Genomic DNA, 6,000 nt, shown 5'->3' with positions numbered 1-6,000 from the left:
ATATGCACCAATAATCACCATCTCTCTCCATCAACTTTCAGTTTTACCCATATCAATCTAGAATTTACTTTCTTACATTCTATCACATACTCCTACAACTCCTGTTTCAGGAGTAGTGCTACTCCTTCCCTTGCTCTTGTCCTCTCACTAACCCCTGACTTTACTCCCAAGACATTCCCAAACCACTCTTTCCCTTTACCCTTGAGCTTCATTTCACTCAGAGCCAAAACATCCAGGTTCCTTTCCTCAAACATACTACCTATCTCTCCTTTTTTCACATCTTGGTTACATCCACACACATTTAGACACCCCAATCTGAGCCTTCGAGGAGGATGAGCACTCCCCGCATGACTCCTTCTTGTTTCCCATTTTTTTTTTTTTTTCTTTGTCGCTGTCTCCCGCGTTTGCGAGGTAGCGCAAGGAAACAGACGAAAGAAATGGCCCAACCCACCCCCATACACATGTATATACATACGTCCACACACGCAAATATACATACCTACACAGCTTTCCATGGTTTACCCCAGACGCTTCACATGCCCTGATTCAATCCACTGACAGCACGTCAATCCCGGTATACCACATCGCTCCAATTCACTCTATTCCTTGCCCTCCTTTCACCCTCCTGCATGTTCAGGCCCCGATCACTTAAAATCTTTTTCACTCCATCTTTCCACCTCCAATTTGGTCTCCCTCTTCTCCTCGTTCCCTCCACCTCCGACACATATATCCTCTTGGTCAATCTTTCCTCACTCATTCTCTCCATGTGCCCAAACCATTTCAAAACACCCTCTTCTGCTCTCTCAACCACGCTCTTTTTATTTCCACACATCTCTCTTACCCTTACGTTACTTACTCGATCAAACCACCTCACACCACACATTGTCCTCAAACATCTCATTTCCAGCACATCCATCCTCCTGTGCACCACTCTATCCATAGCCCACGCCTCGCAACCATACAACATTGTTGGAACCACTATTCCTTCAAACATACCCATTTTTGCTTTCCGAGATAATGTTCTTGACTTCCACACATTCTTCAAGGCTCCCAGAATTTTCGCCCCCTCCCCCATCCTATGATCCACTTCCGCTTCCATGGTTCCATCCGCTGCCAGATCCACTCCCAGATATCTAAAACACTTTACTTCCTCCAGTTTTTCTCCATTCAAACTCACCTCCCAATTGACTTGACCCTCAACCCTACTGTACCTAATAACCTTGCTCTTATTCACATTTACTCTTAACTTTCTTCTTTCACACACTTTACCAAACTCAGTCACCAGCTTCTGCAGTTTCTCACATGAATCAGCCACCAGCGCTGTATCATCAGCGAACAACAACTGACTCACTTCCCATTTTAGAAAGTTAAAATACAAGGAGGGGAGGATTTCTGGCCCCCCGCTCCCGTCCCCTCTAGTCGCCTTCTACAACATGTGAGGAATGCGTGGGAAGTATTCTTTCTACCCTATCTCCAGGGATAATATATATATATATATATATATATATATATATATATATATATATATATATATATATATATATATATATATATATATTTTTTTTTTTCGAACTATTCGCCATTTCCTGCATTAGCAAGGTAGCGTTAAGAACAGAGGACTGGGCCTCTGAGGGAATATCGTCACCTGGCCCCCTTCTCTGTTCCTTCTTTTGGAAAATTAAAAAAAAAGCAAGAGGGGAGGATTTCCAGCCCCCTGCTCCCTCCCCTTTTAGTCGCCTTCTACGACACGCAGGAATATGTAGGAAGTATTCTTTCTCCCCTATCCCCAGGGATAATATATATATATATATATATATATATATATATATATATATATATATATATATATATATATATATATATACACACTTAGAAAAGCAAATGGATTTGTATGTAGCATTTATGGATCTAGAGAAGGCATATGATAGAGTTGATAGAGATGCTCTGTGGAAGGTATTAAGAATATATGGTGTGGGAGGCAAGTTGTTAGAAGCAGTGAAAAGTTTTTATCAAGGATGTAAGGCATGTGTACGTGTAGGAAGAGAGGAAAGTGATCGGTTCTCAGTGAATGTAGGTTTGCGGCAGGGGTGTGTGATGTCTCCATGGTTGTTTAATTTGTTTATGGATGGGGTTGTTAGGGAGGTGAATGCAAGAGTTTTGGAAAGAGGGGCAAGTATGAAGTCTGTTGTGGTTGAGAGAGCTTGGGAAGTGAGTCAGTTGTTGTTCGCTGATGATACAGCGCTGGTGGCTGATTCATGTGAGAAACTGCAGAAGCTGGTGACTGAGTTTGGTAAAGTGTGTGAAAGAAGAAAGTTAAGAGTAAATGTAAATAAGAGCAAGGTAATTAGATACAGTAGGGTTGAGGGTCAAGTCAATTGGGAGGTAAGTTTGAATGGAGAAAAACTGGAGGAAGTAAAGTGTTTTAGATATCTGGGAGTGGATCTGGCAGCGGATGGAACCATGGAAGCGGAAGTGGATCATAGGGTGGGGGAGGGGGCGAAAATCCTGGGAGCCTTGAAGAATGTGTGGAAGTCGAGAACATTATCTCGGAAAGCAAAAATGGGTATGTTTGAAGGAATAGTGGTTCCAACAACGTTGTATGGTTGCGAGGCGTGGGTTATGGATAGAGTTGTGCACAGGAGGATGGATGTGCTGGAAATGAGATGTTTGAGGACAGTGTGTGGTGTGAGGTGGTTTGATCGAGTAAGTAACGTAAGGGTAAGAGAGATGTGTGGAAATAAAAAGAGCGTGGTTGAGAGAGCAGAAGAGGGTGTTTTGAAATGGTTTGGGCACATGGAGAGAATGAGTGAGGAAAGATTGACCAAGAGGATATATGTATCGGAGGTGGAGGGAACGAGGAGAAGTGGGAGACCAAATTGGAGGTGGAAAGATGGAGTGAAAAAGATTTTGTGCGATCGGGGCCTGAACATGCAGGAGGGTGAAAGGAGGGCAAGGAATAGAGTGAATTGGACCGATGTGGTATACCGGGGTTGACGTGCTGTCAGTGGATTGAATCAGGGCATGTGAAGCGTCTGGGGTAAACCATGGAAAGCTGTGTAGGTATGTATATTTGCGTGTGTGGACGTATGTATATACATGTGTATGGGGGTGGGTTGGGCCATTTCTTTCATCTGTTTCCTTGCGCTACCTCGCAAACGCAGGAGACAGCGACAAAGCAAAAAAAAAAAAAATATATATATATATATAGGTCAAGAGAAAGGTGCAAGAGGTGAAAAAGAGGGCAAATGAGAGTTGGGGTGATAGAGTATCATTAAATTTTCAGGAAAATAAAAAGATGTTCTGGAAGGAGGTAAATAAAGTGCGTAAGACAAGGGAGCAAATGGGAACTTCAGTGAAGGGGGCAAATGGGCAGGTGATAACAAGTAGTGGTGATGTGAGAAGGAGATGGAGTGAGTATTTTGAAGGTTTGTTGAATGTGTTTGATGATAGAGTGGCAGACATAGGGTGTTTTGGTCGAGGTGGTGTGCAAAGTGAGAGGGTTAGGGAAAATGATTTGGTAAACAGAGAAGAGGTAGTAAAAGCTTTGCGGAAGATGAAAGCCGGCAAGGCAGCAGGTTTGGATGGTATTGCAGTGGAATTTATTAAAAAAGGGGGTGACTGTATTGTTGACTGGTTGGTAAGGTTATTTAATGTATGTATGACTCACGGTGAGGTGCCTGAGGATTGGCGGAATGCGTGCATAGTGCCATTGTGCAAGGGCAAAGGGGATAAGAGTGAGTGCTCAAATTACAGAGGTATAAGTTTGTTGAGTATTCCTGGTAAATTATATGGGAGGGTATTGATTGAGAGGGTGAAGGCATGTACAGAGCATCAGATGGGGGAAGAGCAGTGTGGTTTCAGAAGTGGTAGAGGATGTGTGGATCAGGTGTTTGCTTTGAAGAATGTATGTGAGAAATACTTAGAAAAGCAAATGGATTTGTATGTAGCATTTATGGATCTGGAGAAGGCATAGAGTTGATAGAGATATATTATTATTTTTTTTTTCCTTTGTCGCTGTCTCCCGCGTTTGCGAGGTAGCGCAAGGAAACAGACGAAAGCAATTGGCCCATCCCACCCACATATACATGTATATACATACACGTCCACACACGCAAATATACATACCCATACATCTCAATATACACATATATATATACACACACAGACACATACATATATACACATGCACACAATTCAGACACATACATATATACACATGCACACAATTCACACTGTCTGCCTTTTTTCATTCCCATCGCCACCTCGCCACACATGGAATAACATCCCCCTCCCCCCTCATGTGTGCGAGGTAGCGCTAGGAAAAGACACCAAAGGCCTCATTCGTTCACACTCAGTCTCTAGCTGTCATGCAATAATGCCCGAAACCACAACTCCCTTTCCACATCCAGGCCCCACAGAACTTTCCATGGTATACCCCAGATGCTTTCACATGCCCTGATTCAATCCATTGACAGCACGTTGACCCCGGTATACCACATCGCTTCAATTCACTCTATTCCTTGCCCGCCTTTCACCCTCCTGCATGTTCAGGCCCCGATCACTCAAAATCTTTTTCACTCCATCTTTCCACCTCCAATTTGGTCCCCCACTTCTCCTCGTTCCCTCCACCTCCGACACATATATCCTCTTGGTCAATCTCTCCTCACTCATTCTCTCCATGTGCCCAAACCATTTCAAAACACCCTCTTCTGCTCTCTCAACCACGCTCTTTTATTTCCACACATCTCTCTTACCCTTACGTTACTTACTCGCTCAAACCACCTCACACCACACATTGTCCTCAAACATCTCATTTCCAGCACATCCACCCTCCTGCGCACAACTCTCTCCATAGCCCATGCCTCGCAACCATACAGCATTGTTGGAACCACTATTCCTTCAAACATACCCATTTTTGCTTTCCGAGATAATGTTCTCGACTTCCACACATTCTTCAAGGCTACCAGGATTTTCGCCCCCTCCCCCACCCTATGATTCACTTCTGCTTCCATGGTTCCATCCGCTGCCAGATCCACTCCCAGATATCTAAAACACTTTACTTCCTCCATTATTTCTCCATTCAAACTTACCTCCCAATTGACTTGACCCTCAACCCTACTGTACCTAATAACCTTGCTCTTATTCACATTTACTCTTAACTTTCTTCTTTCACACACTTTACCAAACTCAGTCACCAGCTTCTGCAGTTTCTCACATGAATCAGCCACCAGCACTGCATCATCAGCAAACAACAACTGACTCACTTCCCAAGCTCTCTCATCCCTAACAGACTTCATATATATATATATATATATATATATATATATATATATTTTTTTAACTATTCGCCATTTCCCACGTTAGCAAGGTAGCGTTAAGAATAGAGGACTGGGCCTTTGTGGAATATCCTCACCTGGCCCCCCTCTGTTCCTTCTTTTGGAAAATTAAAAAAAAAAACGAGAGGGGAGGATTTCCAGCCTCCCGCTCCCTCCCCTTTTAGTCGCCTTCTACGACACGCAGGGAATACGTGGGAAGTACTCTTAATCCCCTATCCCCAGGGATAACATATATATATATATTCATGTGAGAAACTGCAGAAGCTGGTGACTGAGTTTGGTAAAGTGTGTGAAAGAAGAAAGTTAAGAGTAAATGTGAATAAGAGCAAGGTAATTAGGTACAGTAGGGTTGAGGGTCAAGTCAGTTGGGAGGTAAGTTTGAATGGAGAAAAACTGGAGGGAGTAAAGTGTTTTAGATATCTGGGAGTGGATCTGGCAGCGGATGGAACCATGGAAGCGGAAGTGGATCATAGGGTGGGGGAGGGGGCGAAAATTCTGGGAGCCTTGAAGAATGTGTGGAAGTCGAGAACATTATCTCGGAAAGCAAAAATGGGTATGTTTGAAGGAATAGTGGTTCCAACAATGTATGGTTGCGAGGCGTGGGCTATGGATAGAGTTGTGCACAGGAGGATGGATGTGCTGGAAATGAGATGTTTGAGGACAA

This window comes from Panulirus ornatus, chromosome 6 (genome assembly GCF_036320965.1).
Source record: "Panulirus ornatus isolate Po-2019 chromosome 6, ASM3632096v1, whole genome shotgun sequence".
Taxonomy (NCBI): domain Eukaryota; kingdom Metazoa; phylum Arthropoda; class Malacostraca; order Decapoda; family Palinuridae; genus Panulirus; species Panulirus ornatus.
The sequence above is the reverse complement of the archived record's forward strand: the minus strand, read 5'-3'. Positions refer to the sequence as shown.